At 32.2% G+C, this 15,128-nt stretch overlaps 1 long non-coding RNA gene across 1 annotated transcript; it reads right to left on the bottom strand.

The window, feature by feature from the left end:
- Positions 1 to 966: 966 nt before the first annotated feature.
- LOC137805822 (uncharacterized) lies at positions 967 to 1,993 on the bottom strand. Its single transcript, XR_011080246.1, has 3 exons — positions 1,851 to 1,993; positions 1,609 to 1,686; positions 967 to 1,504 (listed from the first exon to the last, which is right to left on the bottom strand). It is a non-coding gene; the product is annotated as an uncharacterized lncRNA (long non-coding RNA).
- Between the last annotated feature and the right edge of the window lie 13,135 nt (positions 1,994 to 15,128).

Genomic DNA, 15,128 nt, shown 5'->3' with positions numbered 1-15,128 from the left:
AAGGTAATTAATGTTAATAATGTTGTTGAAATTTTTAAATTATAAATTTTAAATTTGAAAATCTGAAAAAGAAGATACAAATAAAAAAGTAATTAATGATCTTGGAATTGTATAATTTGAAAATATGAAAAATTAAATATTTGAAAAATAATAATAATAATAATAATAATAATAATAATAATAATAATAATAATAATAATAATAATAATAATAATAATAATAATCTGGGAATTGGAAATAAGTTTGCAGAAGCAGAGAAGTCAGAAAAAGAAGATATGAATCAGAGAGGTAATTAATGATCTTTGGAATTGTAAAATTTGAAAATTTGAATAATAAATTTTTTTTAAGATTATTAATAATAATAATCTGGGAATTGAAAATAAGTGTGCAAAAGCAGAGAAATCAGAAAAAGAAGATTTGAATCAGAAAGGTAATTAATGATCTTGGAATTGTAAAATTTGAAAATATGAATATATAAATGGGGCAGAAGCAGAGAAGTCAGAAAAAGAATATATGAATAAAAAGGTAATTAATAATCTGGGAATTGGAAATAACTGTGCAGAAGCAGAGAAGTCAGAAAAAGAAGATATGAATCAGAGAGGTAATTAATGATCTTTGGAATTGTAAAATTTGAAAATATGAATAATTAAATATTTGAAGATTATCTGGGAATGGAAAATAGGTGGGAAGTCAGAAAAAAGAATATATGAATCAAAAAGGTAATTAATGATCTTGGAATTAAACAATTTGAAAATATCAAAAATTAAATATTTGCAGATTAATAATAATAATAATAATAATAATAATAATCTTGGAATTCGAAAAAAAAGTGTGCGGCAGCAGCAAAATAAGTCAGAAAAAGAAGATATGATTCAGAAGAAGATATGAATCAAAAAGGTAATTAATGATGTTGGACTTTTAAATGTATTTATAGATTTGAATTTGAATTTCGAATTTGAATTTGAATTTTGAAGAATAATATAATGCGAATAATCTTAAGGTTAAAGTTTGTCTGAAGAGTACATTAATGCGAATAAAAATTTAAAACAAAATTGATAACCAAAATAAAGTAAAGAATTAATTTTCTATACTCGACATTACAACAATTTGGAAATTACATCTATCTATAAATAAATTCTGAATACAATATTGAATTTTGAAGCACTAACAACACCATCATATGAATTGGGGTTAGTCCACTTTCAAAGATCAGTTTGTGGTCTTCACACAGTACTTGTATCTGACATAATTTCCTCCATCCACAACCAAATTTAACAGAAGCTTTTTTGGCCTTAAGATAAAGATCCTAAAAGAAAATAAACACATGTATGAGATTTATGAAATAAACACAAAAAAACACCATTAAAGATTTTATCAGCAAAAAAAATAAACAATGAAAACAACAATGAGAACCAAGGAAGGAAAAGATTTCACCTTGATGCTGAAAAAAAGATGGATATCAACGAAAATCCCATTCCACTTACACTACCGGTTGCTGAAGAAACTGAAATGTATATGGAAAAACTCCAGAAAAGATTAAATCAACAGCAAAGTGAAAAATGAAAAAAAAAATGAGGACAGACAAACACAGGAAGGAAAAGATCTCACCTTGGTGCTTGAAAATCCATTCCACTTCCACTACCGGTTGCTGCAGAAACTGAAATGTAGATGAATATCATTTTGATGCTGTCAAAAGTAACAAAAAAACACAGAATCAACCATGTGAACAACAAAGAAACAAATAAACGGTCGAAAAATGAAAAGAACGAAATTTGATAAGAAAAACAAAAAAAGATTTAATTTTTATGCGGTGGAAAAAAGAAATCGTAAATGAGATGAATAAAATCCACCTTGGTGCTTGAACATGGTTGATATGAACGAAAATCGCATTTGACTTCCACTACCGGTTGGTGCAGAAACTGAAATGTAGATGGAAAAACTCCAGAAAAGATTAAATCAACAGCAAAGTGAAAAATGAAAAAAAAAATGATGACAGATAAACCGAGGAAGGAAAAGATCTCACCTTGGTGCTTGAAAATCCATTCCACTTCCACTACCGGTTGCTGCAGAAACTGAAATGTAGATGAATATCATTTTGATGTTGTCAAAAGTAACAAAAAAACACAGAATCAACCATGTGAACAACAAAGAGGCAAATAAACTGTAGAAATATGAAAATAACGAAACTTTGATAAGAAAAACCCAAAAAGAAGAAATAATAACCTGGAGAAATAGGAGAGAACCGCAGGAAACCCAAAGAAGAAGAAAAATCATCAGAAACATGAAAAAAACGAAACTTTAATAAGAAAAACCAAAAAATATTTCATTTTTATGCTGTGGAACAAAGAAATCGTAAATGAGAAAACACAGAATCAAGCATGTGAACAACAAAGAGGAAAATAAACGGTAGAAACATGAAAAGAACGAAACTTTGATAAGAAAAACCCAAAAAGAAGAAATAATAACCTGGAGAAATAGGAGAGAATCGCAGGAAACCCAGAGAAGATCGGTGCAGGAAACCCAAAGAAGAAAAAAGTTCATCCTAAACATGAAAAGAACGAAACTTTGATAAGAAAAACAAAATAAGTTTTCATATTTATGCGGTGGAACAAAGAAATCGTAAATGAGATGAAGAAATAGTCACCTGGAGAAGGAGAAGGCTGAAATGAAGAACCCAGAAATGAAGAATAAAGGAAACGCAAAGAAGAAGAAACCAAGAGAGATCGGAGAAGTTGAGTAATAGGAGAGAGAAAGGCTGAAAGGGTATATAAAGAAAGATAGTATTTAAAGAAATGGAATTTTGTACACGTGTAAGTCATATAGAGTGCCACTTGTCACTCCCAGAATGAGTTTCAGCTTGTTATTTTTAGTTAAAATTTGAATTTTTTTCTTTTTGAATTTTTTTAAAACTTACCCTGGAAGTGCCTTCTATTTGTTATATTTATATAGATTGGAATGGGAGTACAAGGAAAATAAATAAATGAAAACTTTACTTATGGGAATTGAAGTAAAACAAAAGGGAGAGACGAAGAAAAAACTTATAAGTGAATTGACAAAATAATCTATTAATATTTTATATTAATAGGTTTAGAAAATAATTTTTAAAATAAATTTTTTAAAATAATTTGATGTAAAATAATAAAAATTAGAACTAAAATAATTTTTAAATTAAATAAAAAATTATTATCAATTATTAATAAAAAAAGTATGCTTTAAAATAAAAATATATCAAAATAAATTATTTTACAAAATCTAAAAATTAAAATTATTTTATTTTATTTTATTTTATCTATTAGTTTAATTATTTAATTAATTACATGTGTATTAATAAAATATTAACGATTATAAAAAAATTATGAATTATATTTGACTATACATAATCAAATATATGTATAATTGGAAAAGGGCTTACCATTTTTTTTTTGCTTATAGACTCAACCGTGAAATTAAAAACATGGATAGAGTAAGTTACAAAGTTATAAGAAAACAAAACTTTTTTTAGAAATTTCCCAGTTAATGAAGAAAGCTTCGGAGTTTTGTGTTGTTAAATATTTTACATTATTTTTTTTTTAATTTTCATTGCATTTTTTTCTTCAAGCTTTCTCTAATCCAAAGCTTTCTACCTCGTGTGTTTTTTTTTCATTTTCTTGGTCAGTTTGTGGAATTCAATTTCATGTCAGGGGTTCTAATCTACTCAAAATTATTCCCTTTAAAATCAAAATCTATGCCATCCCAATGCTTTGGATCTCTTCCAAGCATCACTTTCGTCTTCACGGGTATTTCACAGCCACCTATCATCAATGCTTCCCTCCATTAAACCTCAATGTTTCTTCCATCATCCACTTCAAGTAGCTAACTTCGTGCACCTCTCTCTCACCACTGTTAACTGCTAAATAGGGTTGTAAATTAAGGTTACAGAGGTTGTAATATTTTTAAATACCATCATAATAAAATTATGAATTAAATAAATATGAAACTGTTAAATTAAAAACTTAGTTTTTAACTTTGTAATAAATAAATAAATAAATCTAAATACAAAACATGACACTTGCGCGGAACCAGCTAGTGGCATGGCCATGATCTACGTGAACGTTCTGGTTGTATGGGTGACTTCAGACATTAAAAGAATAAATTAAAAAAGATAACATAGTTAGAGATTTTTTTTGTTTAATTAATGAGACATCATGATCAATTATTTTTAGTTATTGATTATGTTTTTGTATAGATTAGGAAGTACTTTCCTGGTTCTTGTGAAAACTTCTAGTCACTCTTGTTGTGTGCGATCCTGTCTTTGATGATAAGGATAAGGTATTTACAAAAGGTATTCCAATGTTTAAGTTAAAATTCACTATGTGGTGAGTAAAGATAACAAATATTGTTTAATGCGTACATTTGTCTTGTAGTGCATATGTATAGGGTTATAATGGATCATCGTCTTTAAGCTTGGATTAAGGTAAGTCACAAAATTAATTTCGATGTCAAACTAAAATTTTGTACTTTTAATTAGGCTAATTACGTCCTAAACAAGGTTAGTTGTTGGACTCTTAAGAACTGGTTTCAGCCACGTCACTCGTGAGGTATTTGTCCATGTCACCGATGGGGTATACACCTACTTCATCGGTGAGATACTTGGTCACGTCCCAAATGGGGTATTTGGTCGTTGGTACGAATAGTACACTAGCCCCTGACTCGTAAAGCACACTAGTACAAAATATCAAAATCACAATTTATATAAAGATATTAGTAGAAAATTATCGTAAAAAAATGGTGATAATTTCGTAATTATATTGTGTTTTTAACGTGAGTGAAATCGTCATTAGAAATGGTTTTGGAAGAAATATAAAGAAGGTTCTAAGAATGGTAGTTAAAAACTGTTATGGAGAGATATAATGATGTTCTTAGAACCGTCGTTAAAAACTATTTTGAGAGAGATGTAAATATGGTTCTAGGAGAAACCGTCGTTAAAAAGTGGAAAATTTCTTCGAAAAGTGTTGTATTGCACACGTTTCCCTATTCTATTTTGTCCCACTCTCATTCTTCTCAATACACTCACTTCTCTCACTCTCTCTCTCTCTCTCCTCACTTTCTTAACAAATTCATCTTTTGTTACTCCTTCCTTATGCACAAATTCTTGTGGATTAGGAAGTGGCAACAAATTTAAAGGAGTAAGAGGATTAAATCCATAAACAACCTCAAATGGAGAAATATTAGTAGTTTTATGAACTACTCTATTGTATGCAAACTCAATATGAGAAAGATACTCATCCCAAGATTTATGGTTGCCTTTCATGACTACCTTGAGCATAGTACCAAGAGATCGATTTACAACTTCGTTAATTTTGATGTCAAACTAAAATTTTGTACTTTTAATTAGGCTAATTACGTCCTAAACAAGGTTAGTTGTTGGACTCTTAAGAACTTGTTTCAGCCACGTCACTCGTGAGGTATTTGTCCATGTCACCGATGGGGTATACACCTACTTCATCGGTGAGATACTTGGTCACGTCCCAAATGGGGTATTTGGTCGTTGGTACGAATAGTACACTAGCCCCTGACTCGTAAAGCACACTAGTACAAAATATCAAAATCACAATTTATATAAAGATATTAGTAGAAAATTATCGTAAAAAAAATGGTGATAATTTCGTAATTATATTGTGTTTTTAACGTGAGTGAAATCGTCGTTAGAAATGGTTTTGGAAGAAATATAAAGAAGGTTCTAAGAATGGTAGTTAAAAACTGTTATGGAGAGATATAATGATGTTCTTAGAACCGTCGTTAAAAACTATTTTGAGAGAGATGTAAAGATGGTTCTAGGAGAAACCGTCGTTAAAAAGTGGAAAATTTCTTCGAAAAGTGTTGTATTGCACACGTTTCCCTCTTCTATTTTGTCCCACTCTCATTCTTCTCAATACACTCACTTCTCTCACTCTCTCTCTCTCCTCACTTTCTTAACAAATTCATCTTTTGTTACTCCTTCCTTATGCACAAATTCTTGTGGATTAGGAAGTGGCAACAAATCTAAAGGAGTAAGAGGATTAAATCCATAAACAACCTCAAATGGAGAAATATTAGTAGTTTTATGAACTACTTTATTGTATGCAAACTCAATATGAGAAAGATACTCATCCCAAGATTTATGGTTGCCTTTCATGACTACCCTGAGCATAGTACCAAGAGATCGATTTACAACTTCGGTTTGTCCATCCGTTTAAGGATGACAAGAAGTTTAAAAATTAAATTTGGTTCCAAGTCTTGCCCAAAGGGTTCTCCAAAAATGACTTATAAATTTTGGATCTCTATCGAACACTATGCTTCTAGGTAGTCCATGAAGTCTTACCACATCTCTAAAGAAGAGTCTAGAGATATTATTTGCATCATCCACTTTGTGGTATGGAATAAAATGTGCCATTTTACTAAAACGATCAACAACCACAAAAATGGAATCAAAACCTCTTGTAGTCCTAGGAAGTCCAAGAATAAAATCCATGCTAATGTCTTCCGATGGAGCACTTGCAAAAGGTAAAGGAGTATAGAGTTCATGAGGCATTGTTTTAGACTTAGCTTTTAAACATGATATGCATCTAAACAATGTCTTTGGACGTCTCTTCTCATATGCGGCCAAAAGAATTTTTCTTTTAAAAGATCTAGAGTTTTATCAACTCCAAAATGGCCCATGAGACCTCCTTCATGAGATTCTTTTACAAGCCAAAATGGCCCATGAGACCTCCTTCATGAGATTCTTTTACAAGAAGTTTTATGTGTTCCTTGAGGTATACAAAGTTTTCCTTCTTTAAAAAGATACCTCTCAGACATATAAAATCCTCTTTGTGCTCTATGTTCACATTGAGCAAAGATGGATGCAAAATCATGATCTTCTTTGTAGAGTTCAATTATGTTTTCAAATCCAAGAATTTGGGCTCTAAGTTTTGAAAATAGGGCATGTCTCCTTGAGAGAGCATCAACCACAATGTTTGTACTATCCTTCTTGTATTTGATAACATAAGGAAATTGTTCAAGAAATTCCATCCATTTTGCATGTTGTTTGTTCAACTTATGTTGACCCTTCAAATATTTTAAAGACTCATGATCACTATGAATGAAAAATTCTTTAGATACTAGATAGTGCTCCCAAGTCTTTAAGGCCCTCACAAGTGCATAGAGCTCTTTATCATAGGTGGGGTAGTTGAGAGTAACTCCATGAAGTTTTTCACTAAAGTAAGCAATTGGATGTCCACCTTGCAACAACACGTCACCTATGCCTACTCCCGATGCATCACACTCTAGCTCAAAAGTTTTTGCAAAATTTGGTAAAACTAGAATGGGTGCATTAGTGAGTCGAAAATGGGACGTCTTTCTTCATTAACTCATTGAGTGGTGAAGCTAGACTTAAGAAGTTAGGCACAAATCTTCTATAAAAGCTTGTTAATCTATGAAAACTCCTAACTTCCCCTACATTTTGTGGATTTGGCCATTCTTGGATGACTTTGATTTTTTCGGGGTCAACTTGTACCCCATTTTTGTTAACTATAAATCCTAAAAATACTACACTATCAACACAAAAAGTACATTTATCTCTATTAGCAAACAAACTATTATTCCTAAGCACTATGAGAACTTCCATAAGGTGGCTTAGGTGAGATTCTAGGCTTTTGCTATATACTAAAATATCATCAAAATAAACTACTACATATTTATCTATACAATCCCTTAAGACATGATTCATTAGCCTCATGAAAGTGCTAGGTGCATTAGTGAGCCCAAAAGGCATCACTAACCACTCATATAGTCCAAATTTGGTTTTAAAAGCAGTTTTTCACTCATCACCTTATTTAATTCTAATTTGGTGATATCCACTTTTAAGATCAATTTTAGAAAATATGGTGGACCCATGCAATTCATCAAACATGTCATCTAGTCTTGGAATTGGATGTCTATACTTGATGGTGATGTTATTGATGGCTCTACAATCACAACACATTTTCCACTTGCCATCTTTTTTGGGCACCAACAAAACAGGTACAACACAAGGACTTAGGCTCTTTTGAACCCAACCCTTATCCAACAAATTCTGCACATGTGATTCTATCTCCTTAGTTTCTTCAAGATTAGTTCTATAGGTTGGTCTATTGGGTAGACTAGTTCCCAGAACTAAATCTATTTGATGTTCAATTCCTCTAAAAGGGGGAAGTCCACTAGGGCCCTCTTTAGAAAATATGTAATGAAAGTCTTTTAAAAGATCTTTTACTTGAGGAGGTAGAACACAAGTCTCAATAAGTGTGGTAGTGCATGTAAGTGTTCCTTTACAAAGTAGGAGGCTTGAAGGTTGTTCAGAAAGAAGTATTTTTTCAATCTTATTTTCAAATTTTTCTTCTTCTTTTTGAATGTGTTGAACCATGTGGTGTTCAAGCTTTGAAGAATCCAAACCCTTTGAAGGATGTTGAAGCCTTGGCTGTGCTTGTTGTTGTTGTGCAGGTTTAGTTTAGTTCTGGGGTAGTTTGAGTGTTGTAATCCACCCTTTGATTAAATCTAAAGCATAGGCATTCTCAATCTTTGTGAAAGTAAAATGTTTTTCAAACTAAGTTAAAACAACCGATTGTTTATACTTAGATGTTTTGAGAAAATATTGAAAACTGTTTTTCAAATGGTTGAGCTGTTAAAACCAAAACAACCGATTGATTCGAGAAAACAACCGATTGTTTGTTTTGGGACCATAACAGAAAAACTGTTTTATGTTTGACTGAGCTTTAAATGATTTAACTGCTTACGCTCCAGTCATTAAATGCTTTGACCAATCTTTTAATGCAATTTAAGAGTTTGTTAAGATTTGATAACAAACAACATCTTTGAATAAATTCAGAATAACAGATTTGAGTAACAATCTTTTACAAGATTTTGAAAAGAGTTTTTGAGTTTTTCAGAGAGCTGAGACTGCTTAGAGTTTGTGATTGATCAAAGTGTGTGGAATAGGATTCTGCTTGTATTGATTTCAGATTATCTTCTGTAACAAGTGTAATCCTTGTACTATGTTGAACAAGTTTTGTTTCTTTGTTTGCTGATATTGGCTGTGTGTTCTTGAGGGGATCAAGATCAACAATCTTAGTGTTGGTATGTTGGCCAAGAAGAGTGTGTGTCCTGAGGTGATCAAGGTCACTTTCTTGGTTGTGGTGTAAGTGATCAAGGTGTGATTGCTTAGTGGATTTCCTTAGGGTTTTTGAGAAGACTGGATGTAGCTCTGGATTTGGAGTGAACCAGTATAAACATCTGTGTGCAATCTGTCTATCCTTAAACTCTTTAAATTCAGTTTTGTTTGTTGTTTGCTAGTATAAACAACCGATTGTTTCTGTGAAACAACTGATTGTTTTTCTGGTACTGCTGTTTTTTATTGCTGTTTTGGAAAACTGAATTTCTTATCAATTGTTTCTTGAGATAATTTCATTCTTGTTTTAAAAGTTTGGCAAAACCCTCTTTAAACAATTCACCCCCCCCTCCTCTAGTTTAAAGCCATCCATTCTAACAATTGGCATCAAGAGCTTGGTTCTTGAAAGTTATTCAAGTTGATCTTAAACTGTTTTTAAAATGGCTGATAGACTACCTTTTGGGGAAGGTGCTTCAATTAACAGACCGCCTCTGTTTTGTGGTTTGAACTACCAATTTTGGAAAGTGAGAATGAAAATATTTATGGAATCACTTGACAAAGGAATTTGGGATGCAATTGAAAATGGTCATTTTCTCCCAAAGTTTGAAAAAGATGGATCTTTCATTGAGAAGCCATGGTCTTAATGGACTGATGCAAAAAGCAAAAAGGCCAAATTGATTGCATTGCCAAAAATATTATAACCTCTGCTTTAAATTCTAATGAGTTTTTCAGGGTCTCTCAATGCAAATCATCAAAAGAAATGTGGGACACCTTGGAAGTCACTCATGAAGGAACAAATGAGGTGAAGAGAGCTAGGAAGCATGCTCTAATCCAAGAGTATGAGATGTTCATAATGCTTAAAGGAGAAACAATTGTTGAGGTGCAGAAAAGATTCACGCACATCATCAATCATCTCATGAGTCTTGACAAGACCTTTGATAAAGAAGAGTTGAACATCAAGATTTTGAAATGTCTTGATAGAGCATGGCAACCCAAGGTAACTGCTATTTCCGAATCTAAAGATCTAACATCATTAAGTGTTGCTTCTTTGTTTGAAAAGCTTAGGGAACATGAGTTAGAGATGAATAGACTCAATGTTCAAGAGAATGAAGACAAGCACACAAGGACCATAGCCTTAAAAGCTTCCAAGCACAAAGGAAAACAAGAATCCAGTGATGATAGTGATGAGGAAATCCTTAGCTTGCTGTCAAGAAAGTTCAACAAATTCCTAAAGAGAAACCGCAACAAAGACAACAACAAAGATAGGTATGGAAACAAGAAATCCAATGATTTTAATTCCAATAACTATACTTGTTTTGGTTGTGGTGAGCAAGGTCATATAAAGGCAGATTGTCCAAACTAGAGCAAGGAGAAAAAGCCTAGCTACAAGGAAAAGAAAGGCAAGACAAAAAGAGCCTACATAGCTTGGGATGAAAATGAGGTGTCATCATCAAGTTCTTCATCAAGTGAAGATGAGAAAGCAAACATCTGCTTGGTTGTTGAAGATGATGATGAATCTTGCAGCTCAAATGAGGAATTCTAAAGAAGTGTGAAGGACTAAGTCATGTGATCAAGTTCTTGGAAGAAAAAGACAATCATTGAAGCTGAATCAATGTTATGCATCTGTCCAAAGGACCTCAACAGTGAAAAGAGGCTTCTTGATCATAAAGCACATGGCTCATTGAAGAATTAACATAAGGATAAGACTTTCCTTTATTTGTTCTTAATTTCTGTTTTAAAGTTCTTTCTCATGGTTAAAAATATTTTTAATATGCTTAATGTCATCTGCTTTGAACCTTTTCTGCTCATGGTTAAAATTCAAAATCAGTTTTAACTGCTACAGAAAAACAACCGATTGTTTCTTCGAAACAACCGATTGTTTTAGGTCTGACAGCACTGTGAAGAAATCTTTTTAATTGCTATTTTGAATTTCTATTCGTTGCAGATCAATTCAAAGAGAGAATCTTGGTCAAAGAATCTGTGTTGAAAGCTGATCACGTTCAGAGAGAAGTTACAACAGTCATAAAGGAATATATTCCAAAATCTTGGAAATTCAAGAGTCTTAATGACTAGTCAAAGATCACATGTGAAAACCATGTGATTTTTAGCTTTTTCTGACGTTTTCTGTGCAGGGCAGAGTCAAGTCCTCTCTCTCTGAAAATCAGGTACCCACTCATAACATTGAATGCTAATTGATTTTTTTTTCTACTATAAAATCTGGTGCAGCTAATCTCTTCCACAAGAACAACCAATTGCAACATCTCTTGCAAAAATCTGTGAAGTGAGCTCTTCTCTGTTTTCTTCTCTGCCATCATGGAATCAACTCCTCCCACCTCAAAGAGAGTCAAAACCAGAGTTGTAAGGTCTGGAGGAAGGCTAGAAGGCTGGTTTTCTGGAGACAATGATCTTATTGAGAGGTATAGGTATGAAACAAGTATAAAAAAGATAAACAACCCCAAGGTTGTGTGCTTTGATTGGCTGAAAAGTCAAAAGCTTGAGAATGTAAGGAGGCTGCTCAAAGACCAATCTCTCAAAAAGTTCCTAGAGATGAAGGGAAACATTTACCCAGATTTGGTAAGGGTGTTCTACACAAACCTAAAGTTTGAGGGAAACAATCTAGTTTCCCAGGTGAAAGGTGTAGAAATGGAGATAACTCATGAAGTATGGACTGTTGTTGCTGGTCTCAAGTTCTCTGGGCTTAGAATCAACAAGGGAAATCTTGGTGTAGTGGAGGATTTTAACAAAATCCAATACTATAAGAGTTGCTTGAAGAATCAACATGCTCAAGTGAGAACATGCTCGGTTGGAGGTCTAAAGCTTGATGAAAGATTGCTTGCTCTCATTGTGACTTGGATTTTAACTCCAAGGGGGAGTAATCATTCTGTTCTTATTGAGGAAGATCTGGTATATATTTTCTGCATCATGAAGAAGATCAAAATCAATTGGATCCACATCATCAAAGAGCACATGCAAAAGGCTATGAGGTTATGTGACTATCACTATCCATATGCTGTTTTGGTATCTAAATTTCTACTCTATTTTGAAGTGAACCTTGAAGATGAAACATCTGAGTTGGTCAAGTCAACTCAAGAGTTGAACAATGGATCACTCAGCAAAATGGGTTTTACGAAAGTAGGTGGCAAATGGATTAGCAAGGATGGTGATCTTGGTGCCTCATCTAGTGGTGCTGCTGATCTTGAACAAGATGAGCCTGCTGATATGGATGTTCAACATGAAGATCCACCTGAAGATTATCAAGATGCTGGACCTAGTGCTGGTGCTGGAAATCAAGAAGAAGGGATACAAACCATGTCTCCTTTTGAAAGACTCATGATGAATAAGCTTGATAACTTTGGGGAGAATCAAAGAAACCTCCATGATCTCTGTGTTAGTAATTTCTAGAGAATTGACAACAGGTTTAACAACATGGATGCACGTTTCATGACTCTAGATGAACAGATCGAAGCTGTCCATAACAAAATCTTTGATCTTCAGTTTGCTGATGATGATGAATGAGGAAAAACAACCGGTTGATGTATCGAAACAACCGATTGTTTTTTGTGGTTATATCTGTTTTTTCAATTTCTTTTTCCTTTTGCTGTTACTGCTTTAATTCTGATGTAATCAAAACAATTATATCTTGTTTTATCTCTTCTCTTTGTCTATTTGTGAAGACAAATAGGGGGAGATATATATGTTGTGTTTAAATTTCTGTTTTTTAGTTGTTAAAACAAGTTTGGATGAGTAATATTTGTTTCTGATATTTAGCTCTGAACTTTAATTCTTATATCTGTGTTAACCAAATATCAGAAGTTCTATGCTTTGTTCAAAACTATATCTTGTAGGAACTGCTTCAGATTCAATCAGGTACAACACAAGCATCAGAGATTTGTCTTCATCAAATAGGGGGGATTGTTGAACCATGTGGTGTTCAAGCTTTGAAGAATCCAAACCCTTTGAAGGATGTTGAAGCCTTGGTTGTGCTTGTTGTTGCTGTGCTGGTTTAGTTTAGTTTTGGGGTAGTTTGAGTGTTGTAATCCACCCTTTGATTAAATCTAAAGCATAGGCATTCTCAATCTTTGTGAAAGTAAAATGTTTTTCAAACTAATTTAAAACAACCGATTGTTTTGTCGAAACAACCGATTGTTTATACTTAGATGTTTTGAGAAAATATTGAAAACTGTTTTCAAATGGTTGAGCTGTTAAAACCAAAACAACCAATTGATTCGAGGAAACAACCGATTGTTTGTTTTGGGACCATAACAAAAAAAGTGTTTTATGTTTGACTGAGCTTTAAATGATTTAACTGCTTACGCTCCAGTCATTAAATGCTCTGACCAATCTTTTAATGCAATTTAAGAGTTTGTTAAGATTTGATAACAAACAACATCTTTGAATAAATTCAGAATAACATATTTGAGTAACAATCTTTTACAAGATTTTGAAAAGAGTTTTTTAAGTTTTTCAAAGAGCTGAGATTGCTTAGAGTTTGTGATTGATCAAAGTGTGTGGAATAGGATTCTGCTTGTATTGATTTCAGATTATCTTCTGTAACAAGTGTAATCCTTGTACTATGTTGAACAAGTTTTGTTTCTGTGTTTGCTGAGATTGGATGTGTGTTCTTGAGGGGATCAAGATCAACAATCTTAGTGTTGGTATGTTGGCCAAGAAGAGTGTGTGTCTTGAGGTGATCAAGTCACTTTCTTGGTTGTGGTGTAAGTGATCAAGGTGTGATTGCTTAGTGGATTTCCTCAGGGTTTCTGAGAAGACTGGATGTAGCTCTGGATTTGGAGTGAACCAGTATAAACATCTGTGTGCAATCTCTCTATCCTTAAACTCTTTAAATTCAGTTTTGTTTGTTGTTTGCTGGTATAAACAACCGATTGTTTTTGTGAAATAACCAATTGTTTTTCTGGTACTGCTGTTTTTGATTGTTGTTTTGGCAAACTGAATTTCTTATCAATTGTTTCTTGAGATAATTTCTTTCTTGTTTTAAAAGTTTGTGAAAACCCTCTTTAAACAATTCACCCCTCACCTCTAGTTTAAAGCCATCCATTCTAACAAAATGACCATGTGGGAAGGGACACTCTTCTTCCACGTGGGTCTACCCAACAAAATATGACACGCTTCCATGAGGACTACATCACACAAAACTTTATCTTTATAGTTCCCCAGAAAACTCGACTTTCACTTGTTGATCTACAGTTAATTCCTCATCTTCATTGATCCATTGAAGTTTGTAAGGTTTAGGATGAGGGATGGCGCTGTAAGAACCGCTATCCACAATGAGAGAACACACATTTTCAGAAACTTTACACCTTGTGTGAAAAATGTTCTTCCTTTGTGTCTCTTGGTTCATATTAGGTTGATTGTTGGGGGTTCTATGGATCATCATTAACTCGCCCTCACATGGATAAGCCCCTTCACTATTTTCTTTTTCTTCTTCCCCACTAGCTTTATCACTTTGGCTACTATATACATCCTTACTCGAACCCAAGTCCTCTCAGTCACTAGAGAAGCAGTAACCACTAGACCAGGCAAGTTCTTTGGTCATATTGCGATTTTTATTATACTTATTATTGTTAATATAATTTAAACTTATTATTATTAATATAATTTATATTTATTATTATTAATATAATTTATACTTATTATTATTAATATAATTTATACTTATTATTATTAATATAATTTAAACTTATTATTATAAATATAATTTAAACTTATTATTATTAATATAATATTTATAATTATTATTATTAATATAATATTTATAATAATTATTATTCATATAATATTTATAATTATTATTATTAATATAATATTTATAATAATTATTATTAATATAATTTTTATAATTATTATTATTAATATAATTTTTATTATTAATAATTATATTAATAATAGTAAGTATAAATTATAATAAGTGTAAAAATTATATTAATAATAATTATTTAAAATATTATATTAATTATAAAAATTATATTAA

The sequence above is a fragment of the Phaseolus vulgaris genome, chromosome 3 (genome assembly GCF_000499845.2).
Source record: "Phaseolus vulgaris cultivar G19833 chromosome 3, P. vulgaris v2.0, whole genome shotgun sequence".
Classification (NCBI taxonomy): domain Eukaryota; kingdom Viridiplantae; phylum Streptophyta; class Magnoliopsida; order Fabales; family Fabaceae; genus Phaseolus; species Phaseolus vulgaris.
The sequence above is the reverse complement of the archived record's forward strand: the minus strand, read 5'-3'. Positions and strand labels throughout refer to the sequence as shown.